The sequence below is a fragment of the Mus caroli genome, unplaced genomic scaffold, assembly GCF_978045245.1.
Source record: "Mus caroli unplaced genomic scaffold, Mus_caroli_1 scaffold_13, whole genome shotgun sequence".
NCBI lineage: Eukaryota > Metazoa > Chordata > Mammalia > Rodentia > Muridae > Mus > Mus caroli.
Genome location: NW_028227268.1, coordinates 33,584,560 through 33,603,241, shown reverse-complemented (window position 1 = coordinate 33,603,241; position 18,682 = coordinate 33,584,560). Strand labels below are relative to the sequence as shown.

At 49.9% G+C, this 18,682-nt stretch overlaps 1 protein-coding gene across 3 annotated transcripts in view; it reads right to left on the bottom strand.

Moving 5' to 3' along the window:
* Nucleotides 1-17,136, bottom strand: part of Akap1 (A-kinase anchoring protein 1) — a 33,579-nt gene extending 16,443 nt beyond the window's left edge. The window contains exon 1 of one of the 3 annotated variants that reach the window (XM_021176099.2): nucleotides 16,975-17,136. The gene's annotated coding sequence lies outside the window, so the exon portion shown is untranslated. Of the gene's footprint in view, nucleotides 1-3,804; nucleotides 3,984-15,751; nucleotides 16,010-16,974 lie in introns of those variants that run through there. The other 2 variants (XM_029483477.2, XM_021176097.3) reach the window with 2 other exon arrangements.
* Between the last annotated feature and the right edge of the window lie 1,546 nt (nucleotides 17,137-18,682).

Genomic DNA, 18,682 nt, shown 5'->3' with positions numbered 1-18,682 from the left:
GACTGCCACTGGGGTTATAAGCGTGAGCCACCGCACCCAGATGCTGAGGAAGCTTTCCTGAGCCCAAGGCCAATGTGGCCCTCAAACCAATAAAGTCAGAACCCAAGGGGCAAGACTTAACACCAGGCTCGGTTTGTTTTAAACCCAGGTGACCCCGGTATTCAGTCAGGTTTGAGGACCTCTCATCTGCAGCATCCTACACACGGCAACAAAATCAGTGAGACTCACTGGGTCTGTGCTCAGTGCCATCCATAGAAAAGAACAAGAGCAACTTGAGACTGTTAAGGAGTAAGTCCGCATGCTTGGAACAGGGCGGGAACCCACAGCCTAGAGTCGGGAAAGCATTGCCCAGCAGGCAAAAGATGACAGGAAGTGGCCATAAATTTCTGTCTGACTCCTTACTAACTTGGAATCCCTTCCCCAGCAAGACTCAAATTTGTGATTCCTAGAGAACTGTAGAGGTCTTCTGGACTCGGGGGGGGGGGGGGGGGAAGAGTTGGTAGAATGGGATACACAAAAACAAAACAAAACAAAACAAAGAACCCACAATCTCTCCAACAGAGAGCATCTATCCCTTCTAATATGCTAGGGCCACAACCACAGTCATGTGTGTGATGGATAGCTTGGTACCTAAAACAAAAATGGCTTCCAGTTCAGCTGTGAGTAATTCTGCCCTTTGAAACTAAATCAATGCCCACAGTCCCACCCTCTACCTCAGTTACAGATCACCCCACTCTATCTCCCCAAACCCCTGAAGCGTCCCAACAGCATGCTCTCTAGTCTGCTTCAGTCCAGCACCTGGCCAATCCGCAATGTCTCCGAGGCCCAGGCCAACCAAGCCAATGGCCTCCTCCCACCACTTCACCAGCTGTCCCACCCAAAGCTCAGACACAACCCTGAGAAGAGCCAGCAGCCCTGCCACTCTGAGTATCCTGTCTACCTAAGCCTCCCTGCTAATTTGTTCCCCAGAGACTGGGACTCCAAGTCTCACCCCTACCCAGTGCAAATCAGTCTGTTGTAGCGGAGGAAACAGTGGTAGTGACATTTTCCAGACAGACTTCCTGTCTTGTGCCAATCAGCCTCCTAGGGGGTGATGAACACTGCTAACCTGGGACCAGCCAACACAAGGAACCTAGAAGAGACGCACAGTGCCCACTGCTCCACAGCCCAATCTGAGCTGGGTCTAAAGACGCACTACTGAGGCGGCTCAGGACAAAGCCCCTCTCTCCAGGACGTTTTCCAGACAAAGCCGAGATCTGGGTGAGGGAGTTCCCCAACAGCCCTGTAGAGGGCAGGATTTGTTTGTCCCCTGCTTCCAAGACAATGGGTGAGATTAGAGGCAGCAGCTATTCTCTTCCCAGAGGGCAGCCCCTGGACCAGCAGCTACAGGGAACACAAAGGATTTGAATGCAATGCACCAGGCCTAGGAATGTCATCATCTTAAGGGATCCGGTGCCAGGGGGCACCCACGGGGGGCTCTCCGAGGCAACTGATGCCTCTCCACCCCACTCCACTTCCTACCATCCAGGAAACAAATAGCCCACTTCTTCCTCACCCCAGGCAGTCTCATGTCAGCCACCCCACCCCAGACTTAAATGGTCTGACAGGTCAGTAAGAGGTGGGAGATGAGGCACCAACCTGCTGTGTCCGAACCTGCACACACACACATATACATACACACACCCTTCATCCTCACAAGGGCTTCCCACTACCTCCACCCCCGGCAAAGCTTGCTAGTTGTTCTTTGTCCTAAACACTTGGTTTTTAAACTTGAACTTCCCAAGTTGTGAGTGGACCGAACACTACAGGTCCCAAAGGCCCCTACACCCACATGCTAACCAGAAACTCTTCCGAGACCAGTTTCTGGCCCTCAGAAGCAGGCTGCCTGCAATCGGGGAAAGCCCCCCACAAGGATGCTTCAGAGCCCTGCCCCAGGCTGATGAGGAGGACACTCAGCTATTTTGAATCTGCTGGAATTAAACTTCTGCCTGCGTATTTTTAGCAGGTCCATTTGCCCAGGAATAGATGCACACTGGCTGGCAGCCAAGCGGTCACACAGAGCAGAAAGCAGGCACGTGCTACATCAGGCAGCCCTTTGCATGCATCTGCTCACTCCGGGTTCTAGAAGGATCGATCCCTTCTCTTTCCACAAGTACCTGTGGCTTCTCAGAAGGCCCTCTGGAGAAGTAATGGCCTCACTCCCCAACCAGCCGACAAACCTGTAACCCAAGTCTAGAGCCTTCTAAACAAGAAAATAATCCCCAGGAATGGCACAAAACAGTGCTGGCCCTAGTGACTAAATCAGTTTTGGCTGCAGTTACTGGGAAAAAGGGGTTGCATGTAATTGACAGGAAAGGCAACCATAAAAACTGCAGCTTAGGGGCCAAGAGCCCAAGTCCACTCTAGGCTTGGCCCTGATGGGGGGAGGACCCACACCACTTTGTGTTCTGGACAGCTGTTCACACACCCTCTCCGTCGGAACTAGAACATTCCTCCCATTAGCCCAGGGATGACCACCGGGGAAGTGTGTGCCCCAGCCACTCCACCTCCAGAGCAAAGCACAGCTCGCTCTTGATAAATGTGCCTTCCCTTCAAGGGTCTTCCCCTGGGCAGGCGCTCAGAGCCCCAAACCCAGCAGTCCTGCAGGCTCTCCTGTACTTCTGTGTGGAGAGCAGAAGCAGCCTTGCTGGCCTCCATAGGAAGTTCCTTGGCGTGGGAGTTAAGGACATACAATTGTGATTCCCTGCCTGGCAGCGAGAGAAAGAGCCTCTAGTTTCTGTCCCCAGTGGTTTCTGAGCTCTTGGCTCTGCTGCTCCTAAGGAGCAGATCTTCTACCAGAAGCTCAAGGTCAGTCTACCAGAAGACTGTCTCGGAGACACTCTCTCTCTCTCTCTCTCTCTCTCTCTCTCTCACACACACACACACACACACACACACACACCCCTGCTCAAGTCTCGGTGGAGCCCAGAAAAACTTTTTCAAAGACTGGATTAGGACTGGAGAGATGAGCCGGGCGTGGTGGCACATGCCTTTAATCCCAGCACTTGGGAGGCAGAGGCAGGCAGATTTCTGAGTTCAAGGCCAGCCTAGTGTACAAAGTGAGTTCCAGGACAGCCAGGGCTACACAGTGAAACTCTGTCTGGGGGAAAAAAAAAAAAAGGACTTGAGAGATGGCTCAGTAGTTAAGGGTACTTCTGCTCTTCCAGAGGAGGACATGGGTTCAGTTCCCAGGACACATAAGGAAGTGTAAAGCCATCAGTTCCAGGAGATCTGACCCCCCCCTTCTGGCCTGCCTAGGTACCAGGCACACATGCAGTGCTCATATATATATATTCAGGCAAAATGCTCATCTCATACATATCAAATAAAAATAAGCTAATCTTTAAGGCAAGGATTTCTATAGGTTGCAACAGATACAGGGGAGAGGTGACCTTTTTATGGTTCTGATGTTTTTAAGGGTAGGAGAAGGGAGCAAAGTCCCTGGGCAGAGCCTGAAGGTGTCCTAGGAGCTGACCTAAAGAGCTGGTGAGAAGGCCTGGCAGTCTCGTCAAGTGGGGCAGATCACCAGAGGTAACCGCTGACTGCGGCCATCCCCATGTGATTTCTGGCCAACACTGGCAGTCAGGCACTTAGCCATACTGAGCACTGAAGTATGACAAATGTGACTGAAAAACCTCAATGTCTAGTCTTATGTAAAGTCAGTTTAAATATCCACTCGCTGGTGGCGACAGCTTGGGTGAGAGCAAGTGCTAGAAGGTTTTCCCAGAAAATCCCAGCACATGAGAGGTCCTGCCCAGCACCAACCTTGCTGGCAGAGTGCAGTTCTGCCACTGAGGCTGGGGGTGATGGTGAGCCTGGGCCACTCTCCCTCGGCAGCATGGCTGAGGCCCCGGGTCACAGAGATGGAGCCATGCCTCAGGCCTGCTGGTCTTAGCCTAGCCCGGGTGTTCCCTTCATCCCTGGGGGTCTGAGCAAGCTGACTCATGGGGGCACCATCAGGATTCCGTGTTAGCTCATAATGGGCTGGCTGGCCCGCCCAAGGTTAGCCCTACACCTCTATTGTGATGGCCTTACAGGGCAGCAAGCCAGCCAGTGCAGGCATGCAGACTGGCAGGCAAGACAGACAGATTCACCCTAGGTTAACTAACTCCTTGCACAGGTACAGATGGGCCATCTACCCAACCAACACCCTGGAACACTTTCTCAGCCTGCTCCACAGCAGGAGGGCTTCACAGCAGGAGGGCAGAAGCTCAACACCCGCTTGGTGAAACTTCTCTGGCCAAAAAGGAAAGCTAAGGTCTAGAACTGAGAGGCCCAGGTAAGAAGAGCTGGAGACTAAAACTCCCATTCTAAGCATGGGATCTTCCTTGCCAGCACAATCAGTAGTTAACTAACTTCCAGCTTAAAGAATCTGGTTACAAGGGCTTAGCTGTTGAGAGCACCGGCTGCCCTTACATAGGACCTGGGTTCAATTCTCACTACCCACACCATGGCTCAAAACCTTCTTAGACTGGAGTCCCAGAGGCTCTGATGCCCTCTTCTGTCTCCTGAAGGCACTGTATCCACGTGGTGCACATACACACATGCAGATAAAATACCTACACACATAAAATAAAAATCCCTTGGTAACACAAAGGGACCAACCAACCAATCATGTCTTAGTCAGGGTTTCTATTCCTGCACAAACATCATATAACCAAGAAACAGTTTGGGGAGGAAAGGGTTTATTCGGCTTACACTTCCATACTGCTGTTCATCACCAAAGGAAGTCAGGACTGGAACTCAAACAGGTCAGGAAGCAGGAGCTGATGCAGAAGCCATGGAGGGATGTTCTTTACTGGCTTGCTTTCCCTGGCTTGCTCAGCCTGCTCTCTTATAGAACCCAAGACTACCAGCCCAGAGATGGTCCCACCCACAAGGGGCCTTTCCCCCTTGATCACTAATTGAGAAAATGCCTTACAGTTGTATCTCATGGAGGCATTTCCTCAACTGAAGCTCCTTTCTCTGTGATAACTCCAGCTGTGTCAAGTTGACACAAAATTAGCCAGTACAAATCAGGAACAGAGTGTCCACCTCTCCTTGCGGACAGGCCCAGCGCCTCAGTCCTTTCTAGTGATGCAAGAAAGCAAACTCTCCTACAGTGGTCTCCCCAGTTACTTCATCTCAGGTAGGGGTGTGGTTTGGGGGTTTTATTTGTTTGTTTGTTTTAAGCACAACCATTTATTGTTACTGTTGTTTTTTAATATTTTTTTTTCAAGATAATGTTTCTCTGTTGTAGCCCTAGCTGTCCTATAGACCAGGCTGGCCTCGAACTCAGACATCCACCTCTGCCTCTCTAATGCTAGGATCAAAGGTATGCACCACCATGCCTTGCACGGGGGTGTGGTTTTTGAAAAGTTTGAAGGCTGTGTTCAGTCCCTCTTGGCCCCCATCTTGGTCTCTTCGTTATTACCTAGCTTTACGAGAGAATTCTGTCAGGCTCTAGGGGGTGACTACAAAGCAGATTCAGGAATGCACTTCTGGGTACATGGAGTCCTCACCTCACCACAGAAGGCACCACACAGGCCTGCTCCAAAGATATGAGCAGTGACCTGACAACAAGCTTACTTAAAAGACAAGAGGATCACGAGTTAGAGGCCTGGTCTCAAGACCAAGCAAATAAAAACCAATATGGTATGTGGCTTCACAAGAGGTAAGGAAAGATATTGATGTGTGGCTAACGATGCCAGCAACAGAGAAATCATAAAGGCAGAAGAGAAAAACTCTATTCAATAAATATGTATTGACAAGTCCAAGTACCAAGCAGTGTAGGGCAGAAATGAGTGAGAAGCTCTGAACCTTCCACAACATTTTTGGAGGTGAATACCCGTGACCTCTTCCCTAGTGAGCTGCTCTGCTGCCCACGCTGCCACTGACTGGTCCAAGGGGCAGAGGAAAAAAAAAAAAAAAAAAGTCTGGTGGTTGGAGGAATGAGCAGAAAACAGAGTACCATTTCCCCAAGCAAGGATGCTCCAGTTCCTTGTGCAGGGATGAGAGGCCTTTAGACTGTGTGTTGAAGAGCCAAGCATACCTGGGCTGCACTCAGTGACCACTGTCTCCACCACCTGGGAGTTCAAATCCAGGTCTCGTCTCCTTCACAACTTCCAAAAGGTAAAGCCTTCTGTTAGCTTGGGAGAAGGAGCCTCCTGGCTTGGTTGTCCTTGCTGAATAGTCCTGTGTTCAGTCGCATATTCCCTAATGCCCACTCTCAAAGGGACCTGCTCTCCTGCACATATCAGCATGCTTGATAGCTACCCACCTGTGCACGCACACACACACTCTCAGCAAAGTACTGGAGGAATTGTTCTCCCCAGACAATGGAGTGAATCTAGAAAGGAGGGGAGTATCTGTAGGCATGTTGTTATTGTGCGCTGTGTAAAGAATATCCTTGTATTACTCAAGTGCTGACTTCCGGGCCCCCATATCTGGTAGCAATTTTTATTCTAAGAATCTCCTGTTTCAATATTGTGTAAATATTGCTCCCCAATTATTCTCTGAATGGTCAATAAAGCTAGCTGATCAGCCAATGACTGAGCAGGGTAAATAGGGCTGATCTCTTTCTCCCAGCTAAGAGAAGGAGGGGAGGGAGGGGAGGGAGGGGGGGGGAAGAGTCCAGGCGGCTTCATGAGAAAAGACCTGGAGCCCAGAGAGTCAGATCAGTACTAAAATGCAAGTATCTCTGGGATTTTGGCTGGGAGGTAGCCAGATCCGTTTAGAGGATTAAAATAAAGGCATACTGCTGTTCAGCTGTTGTGCCCTTAAAGTTTGTTAAATAAATGTAATAGTCCAGCAGGTATCACATCCAAGGAACACATCAGACAGAGAAAATCCCCAGGAGGAAGAGGAGGCAGAGCCAACAGAAAGGGGTAAATCCCCAGAGCAAAGTGGAACTCTGAGGAGGAGCTGGTAGGCAGAACCACAAAAGCCTCTCCACCAAGGGCATGATGCCTGCCACAATGATAGAGGCTAGGGGGGAGCGGGAGCTAGGAAAGACACAGAAAAGTATAGAAAGGGGGTCTGAGGTACGAAGATGGTGAACACCAGACAGTGGGGGGGGGGGGGGCGGGGGCAGAGGGAGGAACAAAATTATATCTATAACCTGAGAGCTCTGTAGACACAGATGTTTATGAATAGCAACCTTCAAATTACGCTACCTCTATATTATTGAGAAACTGAGGAAGAAGGTGTAGGGATGAACAGAACATTTACAGTAGAAAACCAGTTAGTGTTTTCTGAAGAACAGAAGGAGGAGGAGGAGGAGGAGGAAGAGGAGGAGGAGAGAAAGAGAAAAGCAAGCAAGCGTTCAGACTGGAATCAGATGAAAGTCGACTGACAGGACAGCTAGAAAGCGCAAGCAGTGCCAAGCATGTACTGCTCTTAAAGAGGTGAGTTAAGGTCCCAGCCCCCCACACTAGGTGGCTCACAACCACCTGTGAGTCCAGCTCTAAGAAATACAGTTCCTCTGTCCTCTTTAGGTGCCTTCATACATGGCAGACAGGCAGGCACACACAGGAGCACACACACACACAATTAAAAATAATAAGTAAGGGGGCTGGAGAAATGGCTCAGCCGTTATGAGCACTGTCTGCTCTTCCAGAAGACCTGGGTTCAATTCCCAGCACCCACATGGCAGCTCACAACTGTCTGTGACTCCTGTTCCAGGGGAATCAAACACCCTCATGCATGAACATGCAAGCAAAACACTAATGTATATAAAATAAAAATAAATAAAATATTACAAATATATTTCTTTTAAAAAGAGAGACAGGGCTGGAGAGATGGCTCAGTGGTTAAGAGCACTGACTGCTCTACCAGAGGTCGAGTTCAATTCCCAGCTACCACACGGTGGCTCACAACCATCTGTAATGGGATCTGATGCCCTCTTCTGGTGTGTCTGTGTACTCATATACATAAAATAAATAAATCTTAAAAAATAAAATAAATAAAAAATAAAAAGAGAGACAGGAAAAGGAAGGAAGGAAGAAATGTTCCAAGTAGCTTCCAGGATGCTCTCACAGAGCAAAGGACTGTCTGGGGAACCAAACCCAGGTCTGTCAGGTGGATTCTAGGCGAGCCCTGAGTCATACAGCCCCAGCAAAGGACTGCGTTTTCAAATCTGAACACTGCCAAGGCACTGGGTCCAACCCCCAGAACAACAGATAAGCAAACCTCTCTTTCCATAGGCAGTGCTGACAGTGTTGATCTGGGGTTTGGGTTTTGAGACAGGTTTTCATTATGTGGCTCAAGCTGACTTGAAATCTTTAGAGCATAAACTTCCTGCCTCAGCCTCCCAAGCCCTGGGATTCCATGCACATGCCACAATGCCCGGCCAAAACTCCCTACAAAGGATACTCTATTTCCACAGTATGTCGTTCCTGCTAACCAAGGTAAACATGTAGTGGTGCCAACTCGCACAAACAGGTAATGATCTTCTCTGATAACTGGTGGCACCTTACTTCAGATACCCCTGAAACTAACATAGTAAAAAAATCAAGAAGAGAACGTGCTCACCAATAGAGCTTTCTTTGGGGAACCATGGCAGCAGGCTCTCCAATGCTAAGGTAGCAGGACCCATCATTTAATAAAGGTATCAATGCCTACTGCGAGCTAGTACCATGGGGACTGGGGACTCAAACTTCAGGTAATAAGACAATGCAATGAAGAACTTACTGTAATTTGCCTGTAGTCTCTGAACTGGTTGAGAGCACAGAGCCCTAAGGCACCCCTGGCATATTCCCCATGCATGTAAAAGTAACGGGAGGGTTAACAAATGCTTTTCTGTGGGCCCTGCGGTTGAAATGAAAAGGGCTATGGAGAATATATATATGGGATGGGAAGCTGTATGCAAAAGTGTGAGAGAATGCCTCCTGGAAGAAGGGCTGTCAGCACCTCAGAGCTCAACAGTGGAAGCCATGCCAGGAGGAAGGTGGTACAGAGGGGGAGAGAAAAGTCCCAGGCAGAGAAAACAACCCAAGTCCTCGGGCCAGAACAAGCTCAGCTAGCTCAAGGGACAGCAAAGAGAGGCCAAAAAGGGGTCAGAGGAATGGCTGGCTCCACATCCCCCACAGAAGCTGAACTTCAGGAATCACGGGACTCAGAAACATACTGGAGCATCCTTCCAGAGGGACCACTGTCCTCAAGTGTCAAGGAGCTTTGAGTTATAAGCTGCCTCCAGAATCTATTCCAAAATCGTGACACCCCTGGCTAGAAACATAACAGGTATGCTTTGTGGGTAAACCAGTTAATTACTTTTACCCGGAACCTCGGCAAACATGCTTGCCAGGAAGTCCTGAAACCACACTACATATTAGCTTAGAGCCACTGCTGGACCAGTATCCTTACTCCTACCCCTCAAACTGGGTCTAGCCCACTAAAGGGCGCAGCCCCTAGTGGGAGGCGCACCTATACCCAGTGCACACACCCGCACATAAGCCTCACCAGTACTCTGAACAGATCTTACAACAACAACCCTGCTTTCCAGCCAACAGAAACCATAGGCCACACAGGGCCTTATATGGCTTGAAGCTTTCTTAATCAGAAACACATAGATGGGCTGGAGCTGGCAGCTGCGTTAGAGGGAAGGAGGAAGGGGGAGAGTGGAGAGAAAAGGATGAGGAGCAGGCAAACTTGTCAAACTCCTTTTTCATCCCTCTTCCGCCTCATTGGCTTCCTCCCAGCAAAAAAATTCCTAGTGGGGGTAGGAGGTGTGGGATGCAGATGTAACTCAGAGGTAGAATCTAGCATGCACAAGTTCTTGGGTTATACACACACACACACACACACACAAACACCCCTATCTACCTACTTACCCTCCTACCTAGAGCCTTTGCCCCCCTCCTGTGTTGGTATTTTGGTGAAAGCCAGAAGATACCAGTAACTGGACTGCCAGTCAACACATAGTTTCTTCAGACCTTTTTTTGCTACTTTGTGGCCAGCCCTTAGGTTTGGGCAACTTCACCAAAAAGGCAGGGACAAGATGGGGAGTGGTGGTTAATATGTTTTTCCGGGAAAATTAGCTAATGCGGTAACAAGGGATCCTCATTTCCTAGTACCTGGTCCAGCTCCCTAGCTCACTGCTGGTCTCAGTCACATGCCTGCCTGGCCCTGTCCTGAACTCAGAATAGAAAAGGCCACCTCGTGGCGCACGCCTTTAATCCCAGCACTCGGGAGGCAGAGGCAGGTGGATTTCTGAGTTCGAGGCCAGCCTGGTCTACAAAGTGAGTTCCAGGACAGCCAGGGCTATCAGAGAAACCCTGTCTCGAAAAACCAAAAAAAAAAAAAAAGAAAAAAAGAAAAGGCCACCTCGGAGACCTCCCGAGCAAAAGCGGCTACAGCAGTTCCTAAGGCCGCTCTCGTCTCCTCCATCCCCTGGTTAGGTAGCAGTGGCCCCCGAAGGACCTGTCCTGGACCCTTGCAATCACATGCACTTGACTCCCCTGAAGGATGCCACCTGCTAAAAATAACCTCAAGCTTGGTGGAGTGGATGACACCAAAGCCAAAGGACAAAGCCAGGGAGGTTATTCTCAAGAGCTGGTCTCTCTCCAGGGCAGCTAGACAAGCTGGGGTCACTGCCTGGCCTCTGCTCCAGTGACAAGGAAGAGATGAACAGCAGGCAAGAGCTAAGAGCTGCCTCCAAATGGAGTGCTCTCTCGTCCCCACAAAGGCACAGCAAGACCAAGGCTGAGAAGACAAGGGTCTGGGGGCTGCCTGGCCAGATCTTTGCAGTCTCCTCCTCTCTTGGGTAGCAGCCTGCTGAGTCCAGGGGATGGTCTCATGACCTCCATGTGAGGTCTGACAGGCAACGTTATTATTAGAAATCTTGAGTGACTTCAAGGTTGTCTTGAAACCTGCTCAGCTCCCCAGCCCTGAGGGCTTTCTTATTCAGTAATTACTTGTGCATTTCAAAGGTGCACTTCCCTAATGGTGACAGGGCTTTGTAAAAAGTTAAAAGAGTAAGATCTGAACTTCAGTATCCTGTGAAATGCAACCCAAATAGCTCACAGGGTTGTAATGAGGTTTAAGTAACTCAGAAACACTTAACAGACTCAGTCTGTAGGATAAACTTTTAATTCTTGAAAACCCCAATTTCATATTGTAGCTGACAATATAGGAGTGATAATGGAGCAGGCCAGTAGATGGGGAAGTAAAAGATGCACCATCCCAGATCCAAAAGCAGACCAGCCCATCCAGTGTTCTGGAAGTCACCTTATTTATCTTATTTGGGGTCTCAGTTTCAACGAGAGATACTTAACCTCCTCAGAGACAAAAGGATAAAAACAATGTTGTTTAAAAAACAAAACAAAGCCGGGCGTGGTGGCGCACACCTTTAATCCCAGCACTCGGGAGGCATAGGCAGGTGGATTTCTGAGTTCGAGGCCCGCCTGGTCTACAGAGTGAGTTCCAGGACAGCCAGAGCTATACAGAGAAACCCAGTCTCAAAAAAACCAAAAAAAAAATAATAATAATAATAATAATAATAATAATAATAATAATAATAAAAATAAAAAAAAATATAAAACAAAACAAAAACAAACCCCAGCTAGGTAGATACAGTGGTATGCACCTGTAGTCTTAGCTACTTGGGAAGCTGAGGGAGGATCCTTGAGCCCAAGAGCCTGGGACCAACCATGACAACACAGTAAGACCCCATATCAATCAATCAATCAATCAATCAATCAATCAATGTAGAGTATAGTAACAGGTATGCAAAATGTAGACTGAGGCATCAAGTTCAAGGCTACTTTGGCAAGGTCCAAACAAAGCAGACCCAGGACCAGACTGCTGCATCAACAGTTTCTTCCTTCTGGTGCATCTGAAGACAGCTACAGTGTACTATGTATAATAATAAATATTTGGGCCAGAACAAGCAGAGACTGAGTGAGTGGAGTTGACCAGAGCAAGCAGAGGTCCTAAAAATTCAATTCCCAACAACCACATGAAGGCTCACAACCATCTGTACAGTTACAGTATACTCATACATAAATCTTAAAAAAAAAAAAAACAAACAAACCTCGGGACGGTGGTGGCGCACGCCTTTAATCCCAGCACTTGGGAGGCAGAGGCAGGCAGATTTCTGAGATCGAGGCCAGCCTGGTCTACAAAGTGAGTTCCAGGACAGCCAGGGCTACACAGAGAAACCCTGTCTCAAAAAACCAAAACAAACAAACAAACAAACATTCCATCCTGCAGGGGAAACCACTTAAACAAGGAGGAAAACTACTAAAATTAGCTAAGAACTCCCTGAAACTGAACAGATTCACTAGGCTCCTCCCTGCCAGAGTAAACTATAAAAGCTGAAAGTCCCTCTCAGAGGGGAAAAAAAGCTGAGCCACAAAGAAGACAGAGAGGAGAGCTGCAAAGACTCAGACCAGAACAGCTGCCTAGAAGAAGAATACCAGCCATGCTGCCTGGAAGAGGTGTAGACCAAAGAGTCGAGTCGCTGGGAAAGGATCTCTCCAACCTGTTGAGCTGCCTGCAGGCTGGGCAGTGACTTCCAGGTTCCCAGCTCGGAGCTGTGACCCACGCTGGGGTGGGCCGTGGTGATGCAGCTGTCTTTGAGTCATTTCTGCTCCTGTAAGTAACCCCTCCCCCATATTCCTATAAGTAATGCCCTTAAGACTCACTGGTTCATTAAGCTGGACTTCGGTGGTCTACACATTAGTCTGTCATGTGATCCCTAACTGGGGTGAGTAGACGTGTGTCGCGTCTCCCCGGAAAGTTTTGTCACATAACATGGATGAAAAGGGTCATCTATATAAAATCCACTCTCCACAAGTGTATCCTACACCAACATGGCTGGATGTACACCATGGCCACTCTTTTCCCAATGCCTTCTGTAAAGGACACCTCCTGACGTTAAGATGGGCTACCGGGAAATCAGATACAGTAGCTCATGTCTGTAACCCCAGCACTTGGAGGGTTCTGACAGAATGATATGAGGCCAGCTAGGGCTATACAGCACCTGCCTAAGCTACACAAGCAGACCCTGTTACTGACACAGAATGAAAATTCAAACTGGTTTAGCAGGGAGGTTTCATACTGAGGCCCTCTGGAAGCTCTCGGGCCTGGTAATACGGCATTGGCAGACCAAAAACCATGAACACACAAAACTCTTTATGGTGAAGAAGCGTCGCCTCCCCAGGGTGACAGGCAACCACATTCCTCCAGCAGCCCCCTAGGTACAGAGTCAGCACACTGTATAGGTATAAGCCTGAGGCTTGCCCGGCTCTCCCTCCTGCCCATAATCAAAATACTTTTAACACCTTTAGTTCACCAAGTGTCCTTTACCAATTGGAAAAAAAAAAAATAGGCCCAATGGCCAATCGGCTGGTAGGAGCTTAGAGAACTACAGCAAGCCCTGACCTCTTGCCAGCCAAGGCCAGCAGTGACAGGTGTCCTCTGTCCTGAGCACTGCAGGCTTCTCCTTCCTCCAGAACTAACCCCCTTCCTTGCCTTGCTCCCAATGCAAATGGGCATCAGTGACAAGGCTAAGTGAACACAAGCCACCAGTAGACAGGGCAGGGGACAGAATGTTTACTAACAAGAGCTTCAGGGGCGTCCAAATAGCAAGGACCTGGACAGAATGATGTTGCTGAACCCCTCCCCCACCCCACCCCACCCCCAAAATCGTCCCAGCGCTGGTGGCAGCACTCCTCACTGTCACACACCATCAGGAGGAGGACAACAAAGCTAATGACAATGAGGTGATAGAGGTTATGGTGTGTGCCTGTAATCCCAGCACTTGGAAGGGTGAGCAGGTCGTCTGTGTGTTTAGGTAGGCTTCAGTACACGGCATGACTCCTGTCTCAAAAGGGGGGTGTGGGAGGGGCACACTCGAGCCTGAAGCTCAATTGTACAGTACTTACCACGCATAAGCCAATCCCAAGTGCTTGAGAGACTGACTACACCAGGAAGGAGAAACAGAATTTGCCCTATGAAGCAAGATTTAGGACCTAACACACCCCATTGTAGAGATTAGCAAAACTTGAAATGAGATCAGTGGCACATGGGGCCCACAGAACCTAAACATCTCCCCTTAATAAAGTTCCTTGGATGACAAATGCCAGATACAAATCTCACACACACAGGAAAAGACTGAGCCACAGAGAAGCCCAGGCATGGCAAACTCACAAGGGATATTAGGAAGGAGTAGCCAGGGAAAACAGGGCAGCTCCAGGGCACATGAACTTCGGTGTCGTAAAATGCTAGAGCGACCAAGACATGTTGACCCAGGAGGCTAGGTGGCAAAGTGTGGATACACCAATTTGTCTTCCTTCTAAGTTACTAGGTCAGAGGCTAGGCGAGGGAGTGCTTTTATATCTAATCAAATAACTAAGTCAAACAGGGATTCCTTGGGAGTGAGGGATACCATACTTAAGTGCCTAGCATAAACCAGGAACAGTCCCAAGTCTTTATTATTATTATTATTACTCCATTTTTTTATTAGATATTTTCTTTATTTACATTTCAAATGTCATTCCCTTTCCTAGTTTCCCCTCCGAAAATCCCCTATCCCCTCCCCCCTCCCCCTGCTCCCCAACCCACCCACTCCCATTCCTGGACCTGGCATTCCCCTATATTGGGACATAGAGCCTTCCCAGGACCAAGGGCCTCTCCTCCCACTGATGACCGACTAGGCCATCCTCTGCTACAAATAGTCCCAAGTCTTAAATATGATCTCCATCCATGTTTAGGATGAGAAGAAGAAAACTGGAAGCTAAAACTACCTTCCACACACTCTAGCTATGACCAGCCTGGGGCCCAGGTCCACATATAATCTGGGTTACCAGGTAGCAAGACAGATTGTTTTAAAGTTTCGATGCTCAGACACATCACTTCCAGCATCTGAGCAGGCAACAGACAACCGATACCTGTATCTCTGCTGTCACCCAGCAGAGGCTAAGGGTGAATGCAATTCCTACAATTAGCTGGGAGATGGGAGAACTCCCCAAATCGTGGCAAACTCACTAGATTTACATCAGGTCTCACCCACTGGGTTGGACAGCTACTGACCCACTCTACAGAACAAAGCTTTCTGATTTAACAACCTAACCAGAAGCTGTAGTGATTTGCATACACCCTTAGGGTAGGAGAAGGTCCTCTAACCCAAGGCCATTCTTTCTATTTCACAAGACTACACCCAGGAATTACCCAGAACCTACAAAACTGGTTAGAAGTGGGAAAAAAGGCTCAACATCAAGTCCAAAAAGCTCCCCAAACATAACCTCACTTGTTCCTTGGGCTCTAAAAGAGTCCTAAATAATCTTAAGGTGAAACACTTAAATGCCAATCAGAGAAGACTCTGGCAGGAGAGCAATTCGTTCACAGAGTTTATAGATGCTTTGTGCCTTTAAGAGAGGAATGGGTAGGAAGCCCTGTAGACTCTAAGCCTCGCTTTCTAAAGTTAAGCGTTTAAAACAAAACCAAAAACCCCACGGTTACTAATTTGGGAAGGGCTCTGCAGTTAAATGAGCATGTAAGATTGATTTCCTGAAGCAATAGCAATTGTAATTGCAACACACGGATACAGAGGGAGGTAGCACACCAACGGAGATGGTTACATTAGGTCCAGCAACCCTGTTGTTACTGCAGGCGTTAAATTTAAACCCCAAGCAGCCTCGACTTCAGTAGCGGAAAGATAGGCAGTTTAAACCTCACTAATTGCCCTACACATACACCCGACCTTACCGGTTTGAGAAGCCTCCACTCTCACCTGGAGCGAAGTCCACCGGGTTTGTGTTAACCACAGCCCAAGGGTGGAAAGGTACTAGTTGCTCGAGGCATTTCCCGGAGGGGAAAGGTCCGGTTAGGCACAGGGCGTCTCAGAGGTCTCTTCTGCACAGCCCCTGACTATCAGCACCTTCCCTCCCGGAGAAAGGAAACAGGAAAAGATAGGACACAGCAGTAGTTGACACCAGAATGTAGGCTCCTTGACACGTACGGAGGCTTCTCTACGCAGGTTTTTACCTATAACCCCGGCAAAGTCCCCCTACGCCCCATGACCCCTGCAAAGTCCCTCCAGATCACTGTCCTGGGACGGGAAGAAAGGTGGGGCGCGACACGTGACCCTGGACCTCCCCACCCCCGCAAGAAGTCAGCGGGCACCTCTAGCTAGAGGTCTCCCACCTCTTGGGACATGCTTATGGGGCCACAAACTCTAATCCCCCTCGGACACCCAAGCCCACGACCTCCCGATCCTAATTGGTCTTATGGTCTCTCCACCGCCAAAAGGTTTGGGACCTGTCTTGCATCCCATTCTCCCCGCTACAACGGCAGAGTCCGCTCCAATAATTCGCGGCACTGAACTCCAGGAATTGTGTTTTCCTGCTCCGGTTTGCCACCACTGCCGGGCCAACCCAGAGTCAACTGGGCCCAACAATTAGGAAGTTAGGAAGGGAAGGGGTCCCCAAGGACCTCCTCTCCCGCCTTGGGCACCGGGTCCTTGGCAGAGACCGCCCCAGTGCCTCCTCTCCACGCGTAAACTGGGTACACACGACCTTTGAAAAGTAAACGCTAGCGAGACTAGACGACCTTGGTTGGGACGCGCTCGGGCAGGCTACCCAGAAGGGTGAGCCAGCATTGGGAAAGTTGCGCACCGGAGCGCCCAGGGAATTGCGCCCTCACCTCCATCCCAGAGGCCAGTGACGTGAGGGGGGATGGGAGGGGAAAGCAGCGGCTTAAAGCAGCGCCCCGAGCTCAGCGCACGCGATCTGTCAGCAGCAGCAGCCCTGGGACCGGGAAAGACCAGCGGGGCGCACGGGTCATCAAGGCACAGACCCGCCCGCTTGACAGCAGGCGCTGTGCACAAGGCTCTCGGTCCCCGGAGTACCTGGCGCGCGCGTCGCACCCTGCACCTGCACCCCAGGCTTCCCCATCACCCCAACTCGTTCTCCCTCCGGGCCCGGCGGGCGGGTGCCCGTGCCAGCCGTCACTTACCTGCTCCTGGGCGACCGTCTAGGCACTCAGTCCTCCCGCCACCGCCCCCTGGCCCCCCACCTAGCCCAGCGGCCCTGCCCCGCAGCGCTGCACGGCGCTTCGGCCGCTCCCCCACGTGCTAGCCCAGGCCGGGCGAACACAGAGACATTAAATACTGAGGACGCGCAACGACGTGCCCGCGGCGCGACGCAAGGCCCCGCCCCTCGCCCTCGGCTCCCTGGCGTGCCCCCCTCGCCCGCTCGCTCTCCTGCGCGTGCGCGCCATCGGCCGCTCCCTCCCCCGACTTGCGCGCGCCTCTCTCCCAGCTGCGCCAAGAGGGGCGCGGTCAGGAGCACTCCGCAGACTTCCCGGAGCTGCTCGGGCCCGCCTTGCTGGCGCTCTCGCGAGAGTAACAATATTCACGGCGAGCGTAGGAGATGGCCCCTAGGTCCCACACTCGGGCTGGGGTGGGTTCCTGGTGTCTGGGTGCTCGGCACAATGAACTTGGCTCGCACGGGGGCTCTGCTTCTCCGGGGACAGAGAGGTGTCAGGCAGGTTCCTGCCTTGGGATGGTGCCTCCCCTGGAAAAGGCTGCTGAGGCTGGTGAGGGACGATGCTACATTGTTCCCCTTGCCTAGGAATTTAGCTTTCCGGTAACCTTGCGAGCATAGCATAGCTTTTCGAGTATAATAGGTGGCCATTGGTTGATCAGTAATGTGGATACTGTGTAGCCCTCAAGGGCAAGTTGATTTCTCATTTTCGCAACTTTAGTGATGTCGAAGGGACTTTTCTCTAAATGATCTGGGGTTTTGCAAAGTTTGCCTTGGAAGAAATGGTCACCATGAGTCACTGCCTCCCCCAACGACTTGAGAAAACCAAACTACCTGCAGATAATTGTATCCGACAGAGGTTCCACTTGCCAACCAGCCCTGCTCTGATCCTTAAAAACTAGGCACTTTCCTTTTCTTGCTTATTTATTTTGATATTCTGAGACTGTGTCTCATGTAACCTACACCGGCCTCAATCTGGCAAATTCTAGGCTGACCTTGAACTCCTGATCCTCCTGCCTCCACCTCCCTAAGTGTTGGCATTGCAAGGGCACTTTCAGTGCACATTTTTTGAACGAAATATAGGAAAGGTACCATACTATGAACCAACCATTACTTGGGAAAAATCTTCACTGGTGATCAAATGTGAATTTTAAGTTTTAAAAAGAGACTATGCGCCGGGCGTGGTGGCGCACGCCTTTAATCCCAGCACTCCGGAGGCAGAGGCAGGCGGATTTCTGAGTTCGAGGCCAACCTGGTCTACAAAGTGAGTGCCAGGACAGCCAGGGCTACACAGAGAAACCCTGTCTCGAAAAACCAAAAATAAATAAATAAATAAATAAATAAAATAAAATAAAAAAAAAGAGACTATGCATACTGAATATAATTTTGAGTATCTACTGCCTAACTCATTTTTTTTGTTTTTTGTTTTTTGTTTTTCGAGACAGGGTTTCTCTGTGTAGCCTTGGCTGTCCTGGAACTCACTTTGTAGACCAGGCTGGCCTCGAACTCAGAAATCCGCCTGCCTCTGCCTCCCGAGTGCTGGGATTAAAGGCGTGCGCCACCACGCCCGGCTTCATTTATTTCTTGAGCCAGCACTTGGAAGGCTGAGGGAAGAAGATTACCACAATTTCAAAGCACCCTGGGCTACAGAGTTGAGACCTCAAAGTACACCACCCAAA